At 39.3% G+C, this 25,705-nt stretch overlaps 1 protein-coding gene and 1 pseudogene across 3 annotated transcripts in view; one reads left to right on the forward strand and one right to left on the reverse strand.

The window, feature by feature from the left end:
• Positions 1-25,705, reverse strand: part of GRIN3A (glutamate ionotropic receptor NMDA type subunit 3A) — a gene marked incomplete at its 5' end in the record, with an annotated part of 145,770 nt that overhangs the window by 113,205 nt on the left and 6,860 nt on the right. The gene's annotated exons all lie outside the window — the stretch shown is intronic.
• On the forward strand, positions 12,326-12,804 carry LOC308528406 (intraflagellar transport protein 20 homolog; annotated as a pseudogene). The gene is made up of 2 exons: positions 12,326-12,633; positions 12,711-12,804. The product of its transcript is annotated as an intraflagellar transport protein 20 homolog (transcript).

The raw sequence follows: 25,705 nt of genomic DNA on the forward strand, positions 1-25,705 counted from the left end.
AATGAAAGCAAAATGTAAACTCTTTACCCTTTGTCCTCAATGATCTGGCCTTGCTTCACCCCTGTGGTCTCAAAGCCATTTTCCTCCAACATTGTATATACTGCCCCTTCTTTATGCAAAGTGGGAACACTCTTCCCCCAGATGACTGATTCTTTCTCACCATTCAGGGCTCAGCTCAAATTTCTGGGCTTTTTGTCCAACATTAGCAGCCTCCCACAGCACCACCCACCATGAAATTCATCCTTTGCTCCACAGAACAATTTTATCTTCTTTAGAGCATTGATCAATACAAAAATCATCCTACTTGTTGAATATTTTCTCACTACTGAAATGGAAGTTTCTAGAGGGCCCAGGCACTTGATCCTCACTATATCCTCAGAGCCTAGATGGATGTTTGATGGTGTTTGTTGGCTGACTGACTCACAGACTCAGGATGTCTAATTTTAAACCATATATTAAAATCTGTCTTTCTACTGAAAGCTTCAAAAGCTCATTTTTTGACTGATAAGACATATTCGATAATTATTTTGGGGTGGTTGACGGATAGAAATCTGTCTTTCTTTGCTACCTCTGGCTCCATCCAAGCCTGTTGGGTTCTTCCTTTTCACTTCCACCTGTCTGTCTTGCTCTTGATCTACCGGGGTCCCTAAATTTCTTCATCTGAACATTTACCTCCTTGTGGCTTTATTATAGCTTTCTCTCCTGTTTAAACAAAAAGCCAAGGCCTTCCTTTAAAAGGAGCACAATAATGGCAAGTGTCCGTATTTACTAGGCACTAAGAACCATTATCATATTCAAACAGCTAGCTGCTTTGGCTACTGTCTTAAAACAATGAGATAGTTTAGCTATTATTAAAAAACTAATTGTGACACAGCTATTTACTGCAAAACTGGATATCAGTGAATCAAATTATGTTTCCTAAAATATCCTCATATAGTATATCTTTTATAAAAACATGTTTTTGTTGATTTTTTTTAGAGAGGCAGGGAGAGGGAAAGGGAGAAGGGGGAAGAGAGAGAGGGGGAGAGAGAGAGAGAGAGAAAAGAGAGAGAGAGAGAGAGAGAGAGAGAGAGAGAGAGAGAGAGAGAGAGAGAGAGACATCGATAGGTTGCCTCCCACATACACCCTGACCTGGGATGGAATCTGCAACATGGCTGTGTGCCCTGAATTGAACTATCATATAAAGCCCTAGAAATCATTTGGCCTGGCTCTGCCAAGGCATTAGGGTGAGTTAATTAATTGTTTGACCAAATATAGCAGGTTAACTTGTAAGTTGATAATTTTATATGGCATGAGAATGATGTTATAAATATCCAAATGGTCCTTGGCAGAAAAAAGGTTCCCATCTCTGCAAGTTAGGTGTATGGGAGGATGCTCAAACAACTGAGTCACATTGGCCAGGGCTCATCCTATCTAATAAAGGGGGAATATTCTAATTGACCCTCACATCGTCACAAAGGATGGCGGCACCCATAGCCAATAAGGAAGGAATATGCTAATTGACTGCCCCGCCCTCAAATATGGCAGTGCCCACAGCCACAAGATCCCACTGCCCAGTCCCCTCAGCCCAGCCAGGGCGGCAGGTGCACGGCGCACCTGCCTCCAGAGTCCCCCAGAGGTGCCGCCAGAGCCAGCCTGAGGTGGAGGCAAGCCTCGGATGGTGGCTTCCCAGCCACCCAGGGCTGGCCCGAGGCGCAGGTAATGAGGGCCAGCTGAGGCTTGCGCTGCCAGTAGTGGTAGCAGCAGAGGTGTGATGGGGCATCGCCTTCCCCTGATCGCTGGGTCACCTCCCACCCCTGAGGGCTCCTGGACTGTGAGAGGGGGCAGGCTGAGCTGAGGGACCACCCCCTCCAGTGCATGAATTTTCATGCACCGGGCCTCTAGTAGAGTATATTTATCTTGATAGAATAGGGCTAGTTAGTTCATTCAATACCTCAACATAATGTTATAGAGAGGCCAATTTAATCTTTCGGTGTTTGAGGTCATATTCACTTCCAGAGTAACTAACATGTTTCTAGGTACTATATTTCATTCAGAAAATATTTGTTGAATTACTATTATGCGCCAGGCACTGTAACATATACTGGGAATACAATGGGAGTGAATAAAATAGACATGTCATCTGTCTTCACAGAGCTTTGAGTCTTAAGGTGAGGAATATATTAATACAATAAAAAATAATAATAGGTAATGATTGTTGGATGAACGCTTACTATGAGCAAAGCAGTGTCCTAACTGTTTTACAACCATTAACTCATTCAATCCTTACAACAACCCTCTGTGATGTAGGAACTCCTAATATCCCCATATTACTGAGGAAGGTCAGACAACTGGTAAGAAGCCAAGGTGGGATTCAAAACCAGGCTCAGGAGACATACTTTCAATCACTATGTTTTACTACCTCATGAGATTCATTTTAAAAAAATTAAGGGAAGTATCATTTAAAGTAAATTCATAATATAGTGATAAGTTCTATGAACCTAAGGTAAAGAGTATAAAGAGAGTGCATTTCAGGGTAACCTACAGTGGGGAATCAGGGAAGATTTTCTTAGGGAAGAGGCATCAGACCTGAAATAGGAAGAATTTAATTAAATTGTATTTCATTCCCTCTAATCCTGTTCTGTCCCACCTAATTCTAGCACCTTCTTTTCAGAGGAACCCAGAGGCTCCTCACTGACAATTCTGTAGTCCTTCTCCTGATCGCCCCACTTCCTACAATATAATCGATGTTGCTTAAGATAACGCGGAGTCAGAACAAATCAATATGGGTCAGATGCATATAAAAAACTCCCGGGCTGGCCATGGTTTGTCTCAGGGTAACTGTGAATTCAGGATGAATATGACACCTTCAATGATAACTCTAAGAAGTGAACAGTATTAACTCCCATTTTGTGACACATTCTAGCCACCTGTAGATAAAGCTTTAGTGTGGAGAGGAAGTACAGTGGGGCCTTGACTTACGAGTGTCCCGACTAACGAGTTTTTTTGAGATATGAGCCGTCTCTCGGCCAATTTTTTGCTTTGAGTTGCGAGCTAAAATTCGGGTTACGAGCCAGCTTCAGATACCCCACCGCTAGTTGGCGCAGCGAACGTCACAGTGAACGCCACAACATCAGCCCAGCGTCACGTGTCTCACTCGTTCACTTTTCGGTTTGACATACGAGTAATTTGAGTTACGAGCTCCATCACGGAACGAATTAAACTCATAAGTCAAGGCCCCACTGTATTTAAGGATATCAGATTATGCAGTCAGGGCACTGGGAAAACTGACATTATGACATTTAATTTATGACACATTATTAGAAAAACAGTCCTCCCTGCCCATGGGGCCAAGCACCAAAGCATTAGAATGTGCCGCTAGAGGAGGTCACCATAGGTTCCTTTGAAGTAACAGTTCATTTAATTCCCAAAGAGGCCACGAAGCTTCAATTTGTTTCTCAGTCACAGATTTCATTCTTTACCCAAATCCTTATCTAAAAATACAGAACAATGCGTACAAGGGACACCAAAAGAAAGGAGGAGAATGAATGTATTGCCAAATGACCAAGTCCAAGAGGATCAATCTCCTTATTTATTTAGAACTTGCAGATGAAACTCACAGATTTCAGAAAAGAAATCACAGACCTGTAATAAGGTGGGAGACGAAGTCAGCAAATGAGAAGCAAGTAACATCCCAACAGCAATTATTCAACAGCCACTGAAATTTGCAAAAGATGCCAGCATTTCCCAGGAGAGTAAACAATCATGATGTTGAAATGTCAGCTGTGGAGATAGTACATTAAAAATGCAGTGCAAAATTTCCCAGCAGCCTATTTTGTCTTATGGAGTGTAGCATTATACGCTACAGTCCACAAGTCGCCCAGGGCTGAAGCTACATCAGCAGAATTGCCTTTACTTTTTTGTTCACGGTAACCATCAATCAATTGAACTGGGGCGCACTGGCTAGCTTCGTTATTACCACCAATAATTGTTTATGTGTAATAAGGTAAAATGATAAAATGCAAACCCAAATCCTTTGACTGCTCTACTTTACAGCTGGTTTATTGTCTGGTCCTGCATATCTTTGGCACAGTCAAGAGAGACCTCCCTTTTGGTTGTCCCAGTGATACCTTCTCCATTATGCTTTTAAAAATATCCCAGATTGGCAAGCCCCAGAAATAAGAAATAGATATTGATGGGAGTCATCTAATTAAGAAGTAGCCCAGCCGGTGTTGCTCAGTGGTTGAGCGTTGACCTATGAATCATGTTTGATTCCGAGCCAGGGCACATGCCCAGGTTGCGGGCTCAGATCCCAGGAGGGGATGTGCAGGAGGCAGCCAATCAATGATTCTCTCTCATCATTGATGTTTCTATCTCTCCATCTCCCTTCCTCTCTGAAATCAATAAAAATATTTTTAAAAAAGAAGTAAACTATTACTAATATACTTATGTCTTTAGTTTAAGGAAACATTTCTAACACTACATAATATGCATACAGTTTTAAGGTAATATCAAGGCAATTGTTTTCATCCTTAACTGTGGCAGACCAATCATCCTAATGATTTGAAATTAGTAGATAGTGAACTTTTACTTCCCCCTTGGGATGGGAGCTTGTGGGCAAGGGTGATGTCCCAACGCTTCTTCATGTTTAATGTTTCTGATGAGGACAGTGGAAAGGTGAATGAAGTCAGAAGTTGCTCACATTTCTCTTTTGATAGTTCTTTGGGACGGCTTTCCCCTAAATGGTAACCAGTTGCATCTTGCTGATTTTCAGGCGAGGAAAAGAGGGAGTTCCTTAATGCAAAAAGTGGGAGGGACAGTCCTTGAAGGTGTGACTATGTGACAGACCTAGATAAAAAGAGAATGGGAACATCCTACCATTTAGATGAAGAGTCTAAAATGAGTTAGGTGATCAGAATAAAGTATTATTCATCATAAAGGGTCCTGTGGCATGTCAGTGACTGAGTGCTAATAGTAGTCAATAGATCACTAAGTTGACTAATGCATTCCCATTTTAGGACTTGAATAGCTAATTGAATTTTATGATTTCTCAGGGATTTAATATTATTTATTATGTAGAATGGGTTGTCCAGGGATAGACTAGCATCATGTGCCTTTTAAATTGATTTTCCAACAAGAGAATGTCATTTTTGTCATGACTTTCTACATAGAGCCAATTAAAGCATATTTTGCTACACTGGCACTAGGGAACTATGTGACAGTATTGCTAAACCATAGGAGTAGAATGCTCTGCATGAAAGGAGAGATGGGGTACTGTGGCTTCCCTCCCACCCCCACAATGAGCTCAAGGTCATAGACAGAGATTAATGTGACCCAGGAATTATCTATAGGATACCTACCATGATAAGATTATGTATGTGTGTGTGTGTGTGTGTGTATATATATATATATATTTTTTTTTTTTTAAAATATATTTTATTGATTTCTTACAGTGAGGAAGGGAGAGGGATAGAGAGTTAGAAACATCAATGAGAGAGAAACATCAATCAGCTGCCTCCTGCACACCCCCTACTGGGGATGTGCCCACAACCAAGGTACATGCCCTTGACTGAAATCGAACCTGGGACCCTTGAATCTTCAAGCTGACGCTCTATCCACTGAGCCAAACCAGTCACGGCTATATTTATATAATGATAATTAATAATGAATGAGTCATTTTGGTTTAGAGATCCAAATTAAATTTATTACTTGTTCTGAAGACATAAGTCTTCAGAAACAATGACATTCTTATATGCATTTTTATGGCTAGCTTATATTTTTATACCAGATGAGTGAGCCTCCAGCTCCAAAATTTTAACATCTACACTAATGTCTCCCAGATGTTTATTAAAAGTTCTTCAAGAAACTCTGTGGACTCTCACATTATATTCTGCAGTAAACTCCCACCATGAATATAGGACATATTTTCTGAATCTCACATAATAGTAGAAAGCTCAATATCAAATTTTTAAAATATATTTTATTGATTTTTTACAGAGAGGAAGGGAGAGGGATAGAGAGTTAGAAGCATTGATGAGAGAGAAACATCAATCAGCTGCCTCCTGCACACCTCCTACTGGGGATTTGCTCACAACCAAGGTACATGCCCTTGACCGGAATCGAACCTGGGACCTTTCAGTCCACAGGCCAATGCTCTATCCACTGAGCCAAACCAGCCAGGGTTCAATATTAAATTTTTAACTACTGTAAATGTTTTAAAAAACCTCCGAGAAAGATTAAAAATGTTCATAACACATAGGCAATTTCAAAATGCTCCCATGACCCTTGGCAATGTACTCACTCTTTTAACAACATGCTCACATTTCCCCATTTCCTGGGCTGCAATTAAAGGCTTTTTTTTCCCCTTTTGAAATTGATATTTCCTAGATGGGTTGCTTAAGGTTTCTAGAGGCTACACACGAGTAAGAGGAGCTAATGGCAAATATGTGAATATGTATGCAAGATCAATACAGCAAATTCTAACAATCTTTTCCAGAAGGAAACAAGAGTCATCATTTATCCATCTCAACAGCTTCAGATGATGATAAATTTTCGCATGCCAAAGGGTAATCTAAAGGCAGTTTTAAAGAATATATCGTTTAATGAAACAGAGCACAACTTTCTGCTTAGGGGATCTCTGGTAGACTAGCCCTGGTTTTGTTGATGCAGCAGAGCCTGGTGATTAAAGTCTTTAGAGTTGGTGCGGTTGGTGCCACAGCCGCTCACACACTCACTATCTAAGTTCTCAGAAGAATCTCTGAATCTGCAGTGGTTTAGATGACAGAGGACTGAATTTAAAATCAGAAAATTTCATTTTAATACTGGCTCAGTAAAATAGTCTACCCGAGGCTCAGTTTCTTTCTAACTTCATTTGCAACTTGGGGGAGTAATACCTTCCTCCCAGACGTGTTGTAGAATGTTATGTGTATGTGAGGTTGTGTGAACTAAAATTACCGTTTATAAACGGTAAAATCCTCATCAAATGAGACTTACTGTTGCTATTATACAGATACAAAAAAAGGCTCATGCTTTCTACCCAAGACCTAAAGGAAATGAGACGCTCTAGTGTACCTTCATACTGTACTTATTCCTCTTTTAGTTATGAAAGAATCTGTTAGAAAATGTAGGAATGTTATTTTTGTGATCTACCATATCTATAATTGAGGATGGTAAGGGCCTTTAAAAAGTGTTGTTCAAATATCCCAAACTTAGACTTATTCTATATACAATGTGTCTCTTTTACCACTAAAGAATAATCATTATTAAAGAATAAATGATTATTAAAGAATTATTAAAGAATAATGATTATTCTTTAGTGGTAAAAGAGACACTTTTTCATGGAAATCCTTTGTTTTAAAGAACTCTTGAATGAAGTCCAGGCCGGAAGAAGGGACCATAAAGAGATTAGATTTTATATATTGGCCAGATCAGTCCAGGCTTAAAAAAACAAAACAAAACTCGTTTAGTATGTACAGGTAAGTGATCAATGGGAGCTTGGGCAGAGTTGAGGTGGGTGAGTGGAAACTAAGGAGTTAAGATAATTAATGATCTAGGTCTCAACTATCAAAAAATGTTGAATGACGAATAACAATGATTGTGTATTCCAACCAAATTCTCTATGTCAGAAAATTTTTATTATTTTTTAAGTCTCAAGCATAAACACAAATTAAGTCAAAAATTATTGTTTGTTGCATGAGGAATACCAAAATATGTGCAAATATTAGTAATCTCTTATGGAACTCAGTGGGTATATTAAGGTTTGGCAATGATTGATGCCCCAAATGTGTCCTTAAGGGCAATAATGTATTATCTAAATAGAGATCTCTAGTCTAGAGATCTGCAGCAGGCTGATACTTTCCAATTTCAACCCTGTTTCATAGATATCCATCTTGTAATTCAGAAATTTCTATTTATGGCAAAGTTGCATAATCAGTTTATCCAAGTTGCTTTTCAAATGGAGAGGCTACTGAGGAGAGTCAACCTCTGGTGATGAGGTACCCAAGGGAGGAATTTTGCCAAACAATTACAGTGACATTATGTGGCATGAAGTCAACTGGCAACCAGGCATTGCTCCAGAAAATCTGAAAGACAAAGTAGATGGCCAAAGCAAATAATTCACATTAATACATTTTTTTCTAAATTTCATAGTTGGATTCAACTATCTGTTTAGTACAGATGAACTGGAAAATTGCCCAGTCTCCACAGTTCTCAGCAGTAAGGCACACAGGCCTAACATAGTAAGTTAAATGCTGTGAAATAATAATTTCATTGATAATAAAACAAAATCAAACAGTGTTGAGCAAAGAGACATCAATTGCTCATAAATGCATCTCAGAAGAAACTACAGCACCAACGCCGTTCACTGTAGGAGGCAGAGCTGTGTAGAGGCTTTGGAGCTACACGGACTGAACTTGATTCCTGGGTGTGCCTCTTCCTGGCTGGGGGGCCTTAAGCGAGTCAAGTCCTTACGTGACCTTGAACAAGTAATCCCTCATCTTGTCACAATAAGACGAGGATAAAAATATTAGCTATGAGAGAAGATTTAGTAAGAATCATATTGGATAATGCACGATGCCTCGCACACGGTAATGGTGCAATGCATGCTAGCAATCATGACTATTTCTTCATACTCTGAGTATCAGATATGGCTGTCGTCTCTCAGCTCCAGACCCACCTTTCTCTCTCTGTTTTGGAAGCCTAGAGCTAGTAGTCTACAAACCACATTTATGCGTTGCTAGGGGATAGGCTCCTGTAGGCTCTGCCAGTGGAGACCACTAAAGAGAGACTGTAAGGCTGAAGAAAGAGGGGGATCCTGGTAGGCTCTGCCAATAGAGGCCACGAGGGGGAGGCGGCTTCCTCCTGTCTGCTTTCTGTTTGCTTCCTGGGGGTTTTCTGAGGCCCCTTTAAGCATCACCCCAGCAACGCTTCTTCATCCCTATCCCTTCATTCCTTTCCAGGAAAGTCGCGAAATCCTCTTCAACGTTTCCAGCACTTGCAGGATCACTTTACCCTACTAGTCAGAGGTCTGGATCCAAGTCCCTTAGGCCCCCCTCCTTGGAGCTCAGAGACACCATGGCCAGCACTCCCTTTTCTCAGATACCTGAGTTTCAGCTTCACAGAGCTTTTCCTCTAAGCTTCTGAGCGTTAATATTCTAGCCTCTTCCTATTGATCCTCAGCTCCAGGGATGGTAACTGCTTCCAGAATTTGCTATTTTCACACCATAGAGTTCTCTTATTGTTCTTCCAGTCATCTAACAACTTTGTACCTAGTTAATTATATATTATATTAACTTTTCTCTCCTCAAATAACTGGTGTGGTTTCTTTTTCCTCAGCGGCACTTACTGATACAGCAGCGAGGCACACATCTGACCGTTTACTGAGTCATTAGGACAGCTTAGAAAGATCTTGGTTTTGGGCTAAACTGCCCACCTCGTGGCTATCACCAATGGGGGCCTTTAGAAACACACAGAACAACTTCCTTTCTGGACTTCACTAGCTTATCCAGTACTGACAGGTTTCAAACCAGTTACTGCTCCAAAGTCACAGAAGTAGATAGAACAAGAAATGAGGTAGGCAAGGCAGGCAATAGGAAATAGCATAAAGGCATGGGCAAAAATGAAATGATTGATTGCCTGTTCAAACTGAAATTACAGTGATGGATCACCATTCAAGGACTTACCCATAAAATCCCAATAAAACTCAGAACTGACCTGATGCAGCATTCTACAATTTCCCACTTGAAGTATCAAATGAGACATGAAAATATGAAAGCCCGCAACTCTGAAAACTTTTATTCACAATCAACTTATTGCTGGAATGGAAGGATGTTCCATAAACTACAAGCTGGTGGAATCAGAAGGAAAAAAAACTGAAGTTGATAATTGTGTCTGGAATTAATAGTAGTTAATATTTCTTCTTCTTTTCTTTTCTTTTTTTTTTTTTACCCTCACCAGAGGATATGTTTTTATTGATTTTAGAGAGAAAGGAAGGGGAAGAAAGAGAGCGGGAGAGTGAGAAACATCGATGTGAAAAGAAATAGCAATCAGTTGCCTCCAGTATGCACCCTGACCAGGAATCTCACCCACATTTTAGTATATGGGATGATGCTCAACCAGCTGAGCCACCCAGCCGGGGCAGTAGCTAATATTTTTTTGAACACAAAAATATATATCAGGAATTTCTTAACACTTTCTGTAAGTTATTTCATTTAATCTTCCTCAAAACTCAATGAAATAGATCCTAATATCTCTGTCTTATAGATGAAGAAACTAAGCCATGAAATGTTAAGTGATTTGGTGCAAAGTAACTCGTAGGGAGTGGGGATGGGATTCAAACTCAGGCAATCTGGATCCTTTGGCTCTTCACTCCTATGACTATCATCTCTTTCCTTCTATCACCTAGTTCAATTAGAAGAGTCACCAGGGCCCCTCTACTGCATGGGTTCTGCTTTTTGAAGTAGTCAGAATGATATTCAATCACTTCCCTTCTTTGATTAAAAATAATACATATTTTTAATGTAGATGAAAACTGAATCTCCAAGTGGAGTGTGTATGGGAGAGATTTAATTTTCACAAGAAAAGCATCATAGAAGGTAGCAGCATCAGAAATCCTCCTAGTAGGCATGCAAACCATCAGCTGTGTCTATTTCTTATGTACATCTTTCAGTAGAGATCAGTGTATTGAACTTTTGGTTCAGATCAGTGATTCCCAGCCAGGTGGGCATTTATCAGAAACACGTATCTTTTACATGCACAAACCTACGTCTCCTAAGGTTTTGACCCAGGAGGTTTAGGATGGAGCCTGGCTACATATTCTGAAAAGGCTACTGGTTCACGTTATCACAAAGCCACACAGCAGGGGAGGAGCAGATTCCAGGTCGGCACAGCAGGGCATAATACCACATGCGTGGTGACAGCTAAGGACCGGGATTTGTTTTAGGCGATGTGCACAGCAACTTCATGTCCAGCTGTATTTATTAGAAAGAGATTCAGCTAGAGCACAAGTGAATTCAAAGTAAGGCAATTATCAATCTATGCTGCCTGTTTGTTGGCAAACAGAGGGTTTAGATAGATTTCTTATTGTTCTAGAATAAGAACTCCTCCACTCACCCGATAAAAAAAAAGCAAAACAACATGGGCCCTGTACAAATGCTGCAGAACAGGCAAAGAAAAGGAAAGCCATTTTGAAAATGATTTATTTTAGAAGCCAAAGGAAAATTAGATAAAAACCCACAAAGACCTTGACACTGAAACAATAGCAGGATAACATGACTTTTATGAAATATGAGTAATCCACAAGAGGAGAACATGTTGAGATGAACAATAATAGGATGGAATGAAAAATATGGAAACAGGAAAACTGAACATTCTATAATAAATTTCAAATATGTTTTAGAAGCATACAGGCATGATAAATATTGGTAAGCACTGAATTAGTGATTTGGAAGACAGTTTTAGAAAATCTTTTAGGATACAGAACACAAGAATCAAGATCTGTAAATAACAGAAAAAGGATAGTCGGGGTGGCTGTGTGTTTTAGGTTGTACTCAGACAATTCCTGTTTTATGCCTATTGTCCTGTGTAGTTGTTAACTGCTCCCCTTTTCACTTTCGAAATTGCCCTGGTTTGGATATAAACTAGTCACCTAGTATGGGAGATAAACTTAAGAATTATGGTATACCTAAGAAAGAAACCATTATGATAACAGAAGGACTAATCAAAGACATCTCTGATGAAAAATTCTGTTTTTAAAAAAATCTCAGTTTGATGGACTCACCTCATTCTTGGCAAACTCAATAAAAATGAACTGTACTTAGACATATCTGGCAAGATATTTTAATAAAAAAACTGTCAACCATTTTGGAAAAAAGAAAAAAAAAGTAAACTTCAAAGGAATAAATATAAATATCATGGGTTTCTCATTTCTGCTACATTAAATGCTCAAGAGAATAAAGTGATATCTAACTGAATTTGTCTGGGAAAGGTATTTATGCCTTGTCAATTTTCCTCTTATTTGTAAGAAAACTAACAATGACATGCTGAGCTATATAGGTGTGTAGAAAATATACCCAATATGACATAGATCCCTGGAAATACTCCAATTAACTAGCATTTATTTTCACCTTCCAGAAACACATGCTAAGGAAATATTCTACAAAGTGGACAAAGAGTCTATAAACAAAGACATTTATTGAGAACATTTTACGACAAAAACTATAAAAAGAATTGAAATGTCAACATTCTAGGTATATCCAAAAATTTGGGATAATATGAAGTTGATAAAATAATGGTGACAGGCAACACGTGGTTGCTATGGGTTGGCAGGGAAGCCCGAAGGGAAACAGCTATGGTCAAGGACATCCTGGGTGAAGCAGGGCTGCCGTGTGATGAGTTGAACCATCTGGACCCAGAAGTTACCCTGAAGACCATAGAGCTCAAGGAAGAGTGGAAGGACTTTGTGGACAAAATTAGCCAATTTTAGAAAATAGTTGGTGGTTTAATTGAGCTTGTTGACCAACTTGCAAAAGAAGGAGAAAATGAGGAGAGATAAAGGCCATTTGTGTTCGAAGCTCGCTCAAATCTATAGCAGAGCAGAGAAGCCCAAAAGCAGCAACTCCAAGCACTAACAGCAGAAAAGGAAATGCAGCATGAAAGGTATTGAGTTGCATATGAAGCTTCGTGTAAAGTAGAAGCAGAACAAAGTGAATTTATTGATCAATTTATTTTTTCAGAAATGAACTGAAAATTTCATTTTATAGCAGGAGGGGAAGAAAAACAAAACAAACCCCCAAAACTGTACCAAAAATCCTCTGTAAATCCCAGTGACTTGGACTAATGAGCCAAGTATGTCTTGTGAGATGGTGTGAATGGGATGCAGCATCTGTAAAGGCAATTCGCAAGTCTGGGGGAGTTGTTTCAGACTCCAGTGCATAGACCATGGTGGACCAGGTTCTCACATCTTACATTCTTAGTCTGAACTAAGCAGTCTGTAAACTTTGATCATATATATATATATATTTTTTTTTTTTCACAAAGCTTTGGATGGAAAAGCAATAAACGATTGTTCTCAAAAATAATAAATAAAAATAATGATGATAGTGGGTTTCCCGTAACATAGGGAAGCACTAGAAATGTCACATCAAATGAAAGAATCTGAATAGAAACTCTCCACATTTAAAGAAAAAGTTTTATGTTAACAAAAGCTACAAGAAATATCTCAGCAGGTAAAAAGTGATTGGTTCTGGATTGAGATTAAGACTTTTTTCCCCCCAGGCTTTCATTTTTCTGATTTTATAATTAGAAGAAAAATGAACAAAACAGGTAGAGAAATATGATTTGTTTGAAGTTTGCAGAGACATAAAAGATTCATAACATAATAGAAGTGAGCAAAGCAGAATACAAAATTGGCTGTACATGTATCATTTCAGAACTTCATTCATTTATTCCCTGAACAGATATTTGAGTGACTTACTATGTGCAAAGAACTGCTATAGGCCCTTGGATTATTATGGCAAGTGAAACAGAAAACACTGACCTCACAGAGATAAAAACATGTATTATACAAGGGGATAAAAATTGGACTGAAGGGTATGTGAAGGTGATAAAATTATCAGTCTTTAAAACTGTGAATAATTTTTTTCACATAATCACCACATTGTTTTTAAAATATAAAAGTACTATTTTTTAAAAAGGTCAATGATCCAACCTTCCTAAACAGAGTATTGTTAGCTTTTTCAGAACCATCCACAAGAATCCTCGAGCCCATTTGCTTAGCAACTTCCTTGGCACAGGATTTAGAATCACTGAACCTACAGTACAGGAAAGAAAGCCAGTAAGGAGATGCAAGGACATTTTTGTATTTTGAAATGACATTTCTTATGAGGCACTTCAATCACTCTGTCATCACCACCTTGTTAATTATCTCATGGAAATATTATCAGTTGTCTTTGAAGAAACACATGCACGAGTATCAAGGGACTGTGTCAGCTTTTTGCCATGAGCTTGCTTTTTTCTTTTAGTGCCTGTTAAATTTTAGTGTAACAGAACAAAGGTTTAAGAAAAGGGAAAACAAGGAAATGAATATATATATATATATATATATATATATATATATATATACACACACACACACACACACACACACACACACACATAGATATATACAGATATATGTGTATATATACATATTTTATGTTGAGTACCTACTATATGTCACATGATGCTGCTAATCTACTTGATATAAACCATTCTACTTAATAAGTCAAACACTGTACATAGTTATCATTATTGCATCTCTATTGTCCCAGTAAGGTTTCTAAAATTTATTTTATTACATTCATTATCTTTTAGTGCTTTTTCTTGCTTTCCAATTAGGGTGGCTCTCTCCTTTACAATATGTACTTATTCTAGCTCTTTCTAGCTGCACCTTAAAGTCATTGTTCTTGCTATGGCTACAGGCCTATGCCACCTCCTATTACTTAGCACTGAGGTACTGCCAGTTAATACTTTCCTACAACAAATGCATTGACATTTCCTATCCCAAAAATGTCGAACTGGTGAACCTCCAGCCCTACTGGGCCTGCAGATTATTTTTATTTATTTATTTAAATGTATATTTTTATTGATTTTAGAGAGAGAGGAAGGGAGAGGGAGAGAGAGAAACACTGATTGGTTGACTTCTGTACGTGCCCCAATCTGGAACCAAACCCTCAACCCAGGTATGCGTCCCGACTGGGAATCAAACCTGCAACCTTTCAGTGCATAGTATGATGCTCAACACAGCCCTCCGGCCAGGCGCCTGCAGATTAGTTTTTAAAATGTGATTTACTCAATTAACCTGATGGGAGGGATCCTTTCATAATGTATAGTTGGCCCTTGAACAACACTGGTTTGAACTGTGGGGGTCCACTTATATGTAAATTTTTAAATAAATACTGTAAATGTATCTTCTCTTTCTTAGGATTTTCTTAGTAATATTTTCTTTTCTCTAGCTTACTTTATTGTAAGAATACAGTATATAGGACAATTAACATGGAAAATATGTGTTATTAACTATTTATGTTATCAATAAGGCTCTAGTTAACAAGCAGGCTATCAGTAGTTAAGTTTTAGGGAGTCAAAAGGTATATGCGAACTTTTGACTGCATGAGGGTGTTGGTGCCTCTAACTCCCACGTTACTCAAAGGTAAACTGTACACATATATCTAATCATCTTGTGTATACTTTAAACATCATACAGTTTATATAATAAAAGCCTAATATGCTAAGTGTCTGGTCAGCTGTTCAACCAATCAAAGTGTAATATGCTAATGATATGTAAGTCTGCTCAACTGCTCACTATGATGTGCACTGACCACCAGGGGGCAGACAGTTGACCGACTGACCAGTCACTATGACGTGTACTGATTACCAGAAGGCAGACGCTCCGACCAGTAGGTTAGCTTGCTGCTGGGGGCTGGCCAATCAGGACTGAGCAAGTTGGGCTGGACAAGCCCTGGAGCCCTCCCAGGGTCCCTCCCCAGCTGGCCAACCTCCTGTATCCCTCCCCAGCCCTAATCGTGCACCGGTGGGGCCCCTTGGCTGTCCTGCACCCTCTCACAATCTGGGACCCCTTGGGGTATGTCAGAGAGACGGTTTCGGCCCCATCCCACAGGCCAGGCCAAGGGACCCCACTGGTGCATGAATTTGTGCACCGGGACTCTAGTCTATTATAATTCAATAAAGCTTCAAAAAAGTGAGTTAGTTGTCAACATTTAAGGAACTGTTTACATTAACAAAAATCTATAGTCTGGCTTCCTTTGAAAAGTTACATGCCCATGAGTTAACAGCTGGTTGCAGCTGAGGGGTGGCTGGCTGCCTCCTTTAGAAAGGTCAGGGCTCTTCAATTACCTACAGTTTTTATTACTCCCTACTGTATTATTTGGGACTGTTTTTCACATTTTCATTACCTTCTTGTTCCCCTATGAGGTATCTGAGTTTGAGACCTCTGCCCCAGATCATTAATTCTCAAACTGTTCGGTGCATATATAAATCCCCTGGGAAGGTGTTTTTAAAATGTATATATTAGGGCATAGCACATCATTTAGTAGAACTCAGTGAGGCCAAAAATCTACACTTTAAAAAATTACCTAATGTAATTTTGTTTCAGGTGGTTCCTGGTTCAATAAAAAAATCACATTAGGGGAGACTCTTAGGATAATGTGGTCCCAAAATACACTCAGAACTACCTGCGGACACAATCACCTGTGGAGTTGTTTGTTTTTAAATAGATTTCTATGCTCCAGCCCCAGGGGTTGTGATTTAATAAGTCTGGGAATCTATGTTTTGAAGAGTTTTCTGGGTGTGGCTAATAACAGGGGGCCAGCCCTCCGGGGCTGAAGGCCTAAGGAACTGTCCTTGATGAAGGAAAGGCAGTGAATACAATGGGAAGCTAGGAACAGAACAGGGTATTCTTAGCAGGTCTGAACTCTTGTCTCATTTCCTGATATGTTGTTTGATGAGAAGTGACATGATAAAATACAATTCTAGGTTTTTTTTTCTCTTGTTCATGGATGATTATTTCCAGTAACTACATTTCACCAAGTCTTACTTTCTTTAATTTTACATGTCAAGAATCTTTGGCTTCAAAATATAGTGAAATTTGCTGAAGGAGGGGGTGGGGATGAGAATTAGGGAAAGCTGTGACTCAAAGACATGAGGACAATGTCACTTTCTGTCACTTGTAGTCTACAGGAAATGGAAAACCAATTGAGGGACAATGAAGGATGCATGAAAAGTTCAATAGGGGAGTAGAAACAGGTTTTCTATTTCTTACAAAAATCAATGTCCTCAAGGCCTTTCACTTCCAGCTTTGTTCTACATAACACAGTAAATCCTGAGTGGTCATGAACTCGTGTCCACCACAGGGAAAGGGGATACGTTCCCTCAAGGCAGTATACTTTCTTAGGCTCACATCAGCCCACCTTGACAGAGGCTGGGTTTGCACAGATGTTACTTAGTTCTGTTACACTGGAAGGGCTGGAAATGGACCATTGGTTGACTTTAATCAACAGTCACTAAGCATGAATTATGAGCCGCACACTGTGCTAGGAGCTTAGAGTTCAGCTTAGCGGAGGAATCACATGTTAACAAATAATGACAGGGCTGTGCCACAGATCTAGAAAAGAGATACGTACAGGTAGGAAAGTCATAGGGAAGTGTTGGGGAGAAGGTGGGCACTGAACCATGCACAGATGATATTTGAGCAAAGGTTTGAATGTTGAATGGGAGTTTCAGGCGGACACAGGGCAAAGGGCATTCTAAGCAGTAAGAACAGCACATGCCCAGGCTTGGAACAGCATTCACCTTCAGGCATTGCTGAGCACAGAGAATAAAGGGTAAGGGTTAATATCTAGAAGAAATGAGAGCAGAGCAAGGCTCAGGTAATGAAAGGTCTTGGTTGCCGCTTAGAATTCATGCTATGGTGGTTCGTGGGAGAATTTAGGATGTTCAGGGACCTGACATTAAATAACACTGAATCACAAAGTGAGAAATTTAATCCCTTTTCAATTAGTATTTAATCCTCCTGTTAAATCAAGAAAAAAAAACCTCAGTTTGGTATCAGTATGCTACTAACTTCTTTAACACCTGGAAATTTTCCCACTTAAAAACGGGCTCAGGCAAGGGTATCTACCTAAGATTGTTTTGATCTCATTGTGTACTTATTTTTACAGTTTACTTTTATTTGTGGCAAGGGTTTTTCATTAATGTCATGATGGAAAGATTTTTTTAAAAATACATGTTTATTGATTTCAGAGAGGAAAGGAGAGGGGGAAAGAGAAACATTAATGATGAGAGAGAATCATTGATTGGTTGCCTCCTGCATGCCATCCTCACTGGGGATCAAGTCTGCAACCTGAGCACGTGCCCTGACCAGGAATTGAACCATGACGTCCTGGTTCATAGGTTGATGCTCAACCACTGAGCCACGCCGGCTGGGCTCATAGCTCTGTTTTCTTTCCCTACTTCCCAATTACCTTGTTTGGCCTCTGCTATTTTACCTCTGTTCCTTAGCATATTAGATCACTTAAAATCCAAATGTATTCCTTTTGGTTTCTGTTAACCAAATTTATTTAAGTAAAACAGTAAGCTAATGACAAACAATAATAGCAGTAGATGATGAAGGCAGCACATAAATGCCTAAGGTCTGGAGAACAACGCTATTATCCTTAGGGAGTAGTGAAAGGGTTTAAGCAGGCTAGTGGACTAGTTGTCTATCTGATAGCAGCTTGGGGAACATCATGGAGAGTCAAGAATGGAGGCAGGCAGTTAGGAGGTCACTGAATACTGTGGCAGAGTTCGTGCAGCCATGGTTTATACTGTTGGTGTATTCCTGGTCCTTCCCAGTGCTCAAGGAAATCCTCAACGTTCCCCTGGTCTGGGCTCTGGCTGAATCCTGATGGACTGGATGTGCCAAGATCTTTACCTGGGCACTGCCCAGCAAGCGTTAAAAGGAAGACTTGGAATGAAGGTTAGAATGGGATTTAATTATTTGCCAGGAACCCAATCCAGTGCAAGGCATTATTTAGAAACAATCTCAAAAATCTCAACTAGCCTATTTTATGAGCAGAAGCAGGCAATCCTAGCTTTAATATCTGGTTTCCAAAGTGTCTCTCTCACTTTAATCCGTCCTGGCTGTGGTCCTCCTACCCTGTCAGCTCCTCCAACTCTGTCCTTCCCCCTAAGATAGGCAGCTGACTGTGGGGACACTGCGTGCCGGTCTGGAAGTGGGAAACCCTGCTCCCCTGGCCTCCCTTTCCAGCTACTGCTGACCGTTCAGGAGAGACAGAGCGACCCCCCCCCCCGCCCCCCCTCCACCCGGTTCAATGCAGGGGGTGGAAGAAGGGTTCCTACTGACAAATCGGTTCTGAGGAAGATAGGTCCTGGCTTCTGAAATTGAAGCTAGGAGTATTTTCCTGTAGAAGAAGATGTTTCAATGACGGTACTTCTCATCTGTTTTTCAAATTTAAATTTACAGTGTTTTTATGTTTATTAAGTCACTGAGACCTGTATCAATTCTTTAAAATAGCACAGCAGGTACTCAATGAATACCCATTTTGTAACTAGTTGTAATTTATTATAGGGGAAACTGAGGCTCGGAGAGGTTTTTTTCCAGGGCTATACAGACAAGTCTGGAGCTATAACTTGAAGCCAGTCTTCTGGTTTTCCTCCTCACTCCACATCCCCTTGGTCTCAAACAGAAAGAATCTGTTATAGACATTGTTTAGTGTCCACAGAACTATTCATGCCATAGTTCTGCTATATTATGGGTCAAAGAGGCTTTTCAGCCTGGCCCGAAGTCTTAACAGCCACAGATAACATTGTTTCAATGGAAAAATCAATTCTGAGTTGGAGCTTAATTCATCTGCAGATCGTTACAGCTTGGGTACACATCTGTCTTTCTACAGGGATACAGAACAGAGAAATGCTTTTTAATATAATGATTTACATTTATCAATAAAAATGTCACACACATATTTCTGTTTCTAGAGATCTTATGCTTTTTGGGTACCTATTTCTCAACAGAGTGTCACAAATTGGAAAGAGTTATTTGCACATACTTGAGGAAGGGCTTGAGGAGCATGTTCTGTAAGTTTGCTGATGATTATTAGCCTGTGTTTCTCTGGCTTCAGGGGAGGCATGTCAGAATCTTGAATTGGGATGGAATGCTCTTTTGAACTATACTCACAAAACCTGGAGAACTGGATACATTCTCTTAAGGGTGGTGAATTCTGTTCCAATTGCGCAAATCACTCTTGTAGTGAATCACTGATGTTAAGGTGTGTGTTCACCCCTCTGGAATGTTGGGGTATGAAATAAAGATTATCATTGGCACAGTAAAATAAAATGCATGTTGAGCAAGAGGGTGGCATGAAGCTTAGTGTTTTATACTTGACGTGTTTGTTGAATGAATGAAAAAAATGAAAGTTGCTCTGTTTTAGGAAGATTTATCTAGCAGCAGTGTGCAGAGTGGTTTGGAAAAGAAAACCTAGAGATATAAAGCCTATTCAAGAATAGCCTTATTATAGCAATAATCCCAGTTCGAAATTTCTGGTGTTGCCACAGAGAAATTCAGGAATCTAAACCTTGAAAACTGTCCATATGTGTGTACACGATGCCTTGCTATTGACATTTCCTTCTATGAGATTGTGCCCCCACTAACAAATCTCTAACAAATAGTGCTAAGGATATTCAGGTATTCAATAAATATTTATTGCTATGCTCATTCCTACCTCTGGGCCTTTGCACTTTTATTCTCTTTGCTGGTAATTCTCTTCCCTCAAAAATTTGCATAGTTCATTCCTTTCTTCCTTCTTTGCTCAAACATCATCTCATTAGACAATCCTTATTGACTAACCATAGTCATTCTTCTAATCCTTCACCCTGCTTTATTTTTCTCTATCACACTTGCCTCTACTTAGTAGTACCATATTATGTATTTGTTTGTATGTCTTTTCATATATCTTCCCCACCAGAATGAAAGTTTTTTGAGAGTAGAGTCTTTGATATTTTATTTACTGCTCTATTCTAAGGTTTATATTGAGCACTTAATCCAGGAATATGGCCAGTGCTGATTGGATTAAGGAAGGACATATAACCTGGGGGTGTAGAGGTAACAACAAATCTATGTGGGTTGAGCCAACAGATGTCTGGAGAATGTAAAGAAAGATAAATAGGGACCATAGTTAGATGCTTTGATTAGAGTTATAAAGTCAGAAAAAGAGAGTAGTTGCCCTAACACTCTCCAGTAGTATAGTCCATCTCTACTTGCAATTCCGCTCCTTTTCATTTTCTTGTAGTTTTTCAGTACAAACCCCTTGTTTTTGTTAGATCAATGGAGTTTCTGTCCCTTGCAACTCCATGCCCTTAAACAGCAATAGAACTTCCCAACAGAACTTTCTGTGAAGATGGAAAATGTTGTAAATCTGTACTGTCAGACATAGTAATCACTACCCACGTGTGGCCATTGGGCACTTAAAATTGGGTTAGAGTGCTTGAAAATCTGACTGTTAAATTTGATATAATTTTAAATAATTTAAACCTAAGTATTCATAGAGGGCTAGCACAGTCATATTGGACAGCACAGACCTATGGTTATTACTACAAGGGGTCAAAGAAAGAAGCACAATCAGTAAAAAACAATGGAAGAGCCAAAAATACGGAAAAAACCATGATGGTGTCATAGAACTCAAGTAGCAAGTGCTCTATGGCTCCCAAAACTACAAGAATAATAAGGGAGAATAAAGCTGGCCAAGTCTTACCAGAAGCAGTGTTAGTGGTTTTGTGATGGGAAAAACATGAATTCAAACAACAGGGATTAAGAAAATCACAAAACAACCCTTTCAAAGGCAAATTATCTGGCCATTAAAAATAATGGAAAAATATTAATAACATAGAAGATGTTTATAGTATATGGTTAAGTAAAAAAGAAACTCATAGCCTGGTCACAACTTTATAACTCATACATATGTCTAGATCTTTGGGGTTGTGGGTTTACAGGTAACTTTTTATTCTTTGTCATTTTATTAATTTTCAGAATTATCTACCTAGAACACAAAATTTTTATAATAGGAAATGAAGAAATAAATGCTATACTTTAACACAATAAAATGGCAGCATCTTTTCACACTGCACAATGAGCCGAATAATCATAAATACAGCTACTAAAATATCAACCACACTACATTTCTAAAGTTAGTAAGAGTCACTCTCAATTTTCTCCCAGTCTCTCTAGGCATACACTTATTAACCTAGATTTCCCCACTGTCAAAAGTCTAGGAAAAGAACTAAAAGTTGCTTGGAGGCCTTTGCCTGTCTTGTAAGGTTGGATTCATAAGATGCTTTAACTTAAAGTTGTAGTTCAGGTACCACTAGATGGCTCTTTGTGCCTGCGACCAGGCGAAGGCACATTGGATTAACCCAGGTATAGATTTATCATTCATTATCAGGTGTACACTGAAGCAGTTCCTTATGTGTATAACACAATGTGTGATGCGACTCAAATTAATTCTGCATACTGCACCAACATAATAACAGCTCTCTGTCTGTACCTATTAAATTCACCACACAGTGAAGCAAATTCTTTGTTTAATGAAATTCCTGTTTCAGTACCTCCATTTGGGACTGAACAAATAAATTCCATAACTGAGCCAGATTGTAATTCTATTAGATAAAGACATGCTGAGCACCTAACTTTGTTTATGGAAATACATATTTTTAAAATTTTTGACCTAGAGAATATAAATAACTTTTGACTTCGAGTTGAGGTTTTCAAGACAAAAAACAAACAAACAAAAGCCATGAATAGGTTATTTGCAGGTTGTGCAGCCATCACAGTGCTTGACACTGAAAGTTCAGCTAATAACCACCCCTAATGGAGAGGAGAGCAGTGGCAACCCATTTCTAAGAATGCTACTGGAACATCCAGACAGAGCTGTCTGTGTTTGGAACTGTGCACTCAGCCACTTTGCAGAGTGATGACAATATGAAGCTAGATTGCAAATACAAAGGAAAATCCTACCCTTTAATATAGAAAGACCAACTCAAAGTGCCCAAGCTTCAAGATTCCCTGTCAACTCTGAGTTTTCTACAACAATTTTTTTTAAAAAAATGTACTTTCCTCTATTCTTTGACGCCAATGCCCAATTGGAGTGACAATAAGGCTTGCTTTAAATTGCGGCAACTGTTTCTAATTTTTTAAAACCATTATAGCCTTGAGAGATTAAAGGCGTCAAAATGTTACCCACAGTGATCTGTGGATGCCATGGGGTAGTAGTGCATATACATTATGTTTGTCATCATAAAAGCAATATGCGCTTAACAAGTCTCTCAAAGTTGTATCAAACAGTTTGATATATTTGGCATTCAATAAAACAGCGTCTGCTTTATGGTTATTAATTTTCCATAAGCCTTAGTATATAAGAAGGCTACTGTCCCTTAAACCATGAGCTAACCTATGCCACAAGTCCATTACATTAGTACAAATAAAGCCTGAATGTAAAGGGGGAAACTTCTGAACCTTCCATCCACGTCAAGTTAGATGCTGCCCTTTCCAAGAACCCCTTTCTCCCCTCAGAAGCCTACAACATCCATTGGGTCATGGTTACAAGTAAGTGGGGTCATTGAATCTTGAGAGACCCAAGTTCTATCTCTCTTAATGTTTTTCTTTTGTCCTGCTGCAAAACATGTAAGCTGAATGAGAATCTGCCTCCCCAGGGTAAGCTGGGCCAGGTGGCCCTGTCTCTTTTCCACCGCCTCTATGCATACGTCTGTGTCACAGAGTGCATGAGTTTTTACTGCGGCTATAACTGAGGACCACGAATGAGTGACTTAACACAAGTTTATTCTCTTGTTACTAATGACTGGAAGTCCTAAGTCTGAACTCAGTCTTACGGGCTGAAGTCAAGGTGTTGGCAGGGCTGCATTCTTTATGGAGCCTCTGAGGAAAGAATTCATTTCCTTGTCTTTTCACCTCTAGCAGCTGCCTGCATTCCTTGGCGAGGGCCCCTTCTTCCACCCTCAATATGCACCACCCCATCTCCATTTTTATCATGACATCATCACAGTGACTTCGCCTCAGACAATTCCTGCATCATTTTTATGTAATTACATTAGGTCCAGCAGGATGTTCCAAGATAACCTCCCTACTTCACAATGTTTAATGTAAGCACAGCTGCAAAGTCCCCTTTACCACAGAAGGTAACATATGCGCAGGTTCTGGGGATTTGGACATAGAGCTCTATGGGAGACCACTGTCCACCCTCCCACAGCAAAGTAAGCCAGCTCCTGTCCTTCCAGAACCCATACCTCTGGACCACCATCTTGTTTTTTCTTGCCACTTTCTCCTTTTATTTGCCTGGATATAAGATGGTAGATATCAACAATTAGAATTAGAAAATGCTGCAGAAGCTTGAAGCCCAAGCCATATGCTCCAACTCAATATTTTTCAGAAGAGCCAAGCACCTGGGGACTAGACATTAATGCTTTTATTCACGAAGTGAGGCTGTTGTTTCCATTCTACTGTTCCTTAAGTTTAGATCCTGGGAAGCTCCTGTGAGAAATCAGGGTGGGAGATAAGACAAGACTTGTGAATTCCTCACTAATACTAGCTAATAGGAATAGAACATTATTCCTAATCTCTCCTGTGACTGCTCCGGAGATTTAATCATTCAGAACCCATACAAAGGAGCAACCAGTTGAAACGCGACCTTGAAAGTCACTTCATTGCTAACTTTTCACACACTTAACTGTCACTGGACTAGAACCCTAACGTAAGTGGGGTTTCAAAACAGCAAATTTTTTCATTTTTTCTTTGGGTTGGCTCACTGGAACTGGATCTGCTAAGCCTAAGTATCACATTCATATTGAACATACGTATAAAAGAACTCTGGAAAAGCAATCTAGAATACTTGAGTTCTTACCTAATTAAGTTTTTATTAATGCCATGTTAACAGATCTACACTTTGTGCTAAAAGAATGATCATATCATAATAAGAACACACAATGCTCTGGGTACTTTGACTAGAACTCTGCATACATGATGTTGTTCTCACCTTAACTCTATGAGATATTCACATTTGATGCACCAGGAAATTGAGGCAAGGGTATCAAACATGCTTCCCAAGGTAAGAATGTCTAGAAAGTTGTAAAGTGAAAATTCAAACATAGGTCTGCGCTTCTCAAAAACTGCCGAGGTCCAGCCCCAGCGGTCCAGGGGTTCCCAAAGGTGTGGACGGAGTCGGCGAAGAATGTTTTACACGGAGACGGTGTTCAGAACTCTCTAGCTCTCTTTAGTCTCCATGGATCTTCCTGTGCCTGGCTGAGGCCACAGAGAAATATCCCGAGGCAAGCTGAGCCTTTATTTTATAGTCAGAGGTAAACAAGGTAGTGGTTTCCATAGTTACACTGTTCTTGTGAGTTTCACTTATTTTGACCATAGTTACATTGTTCTTGTGAGTTTCACTTTTTTTGTTCTTGCTGCACTTCCCTTAGCCCATTAGCTTCCCAGATAAGATCTAGGGAGCATCATAAGGTCAAGCCTAATTATGCTAAGAGGACTGTGCCCTATAAGTTGGGACTTGTTTGTGACTTTGCCAACAGGTCAGTCCAAGGCTTAATCCTATATCGGCTCACTACAAAAAACCTATTCTCTTCCTTCTATTTCTTCCATTAATATACTACAATTGTCTCATTTGCAAAATAAGGATAGTAATACTATTTGTCCTGCTTACCTCACAAAGTAATTGTGAGAATAAATGGGGGGAAAATAAAAATGTGTATGAAAGGACTTTGATAAATTTAAACATATACTCTACAATTTATTTTTTCTTGAACTCTATATTTTCATATTGAAGTATTGAACACATTAGTAAGGAAATGTGAAGGTAACTTATCGTTTTACTCTTATTGTTTTTCATTGTGTAGGTAATATGTACTTATTTTTAGAAAAATAGAAGTATGGATAGGAAAAACGTGGGTTTCTACCACCTAGTTACAATCACTGTTAATACTTTTATAAATAAAATTCTACACTTTATATGGGGTGGGGCAAAAGTAGGTTTATAGTTTGTATGGAAAAATAATACAACTGTAAATCTACTTTCTCCCAGTGCTATATTTTACAGAAGTAATATCATCTTTTACATAAATGTTTTTCTACTTTTCTGTCAATAAATATATTTTCATTTTG

This window comes from Myotis nattereri (assembly GCF_964212035.1).
Source record: "Myotis nattereri genome assembly, chromosome: 12".
Taxonomy (NCBI): domain Eukaryota; kingdom Metazoa; phylum Chordata; class Mammalia; order Chiroptera; family Vespertilionidae; genus Myotis; species Myotis nattereri.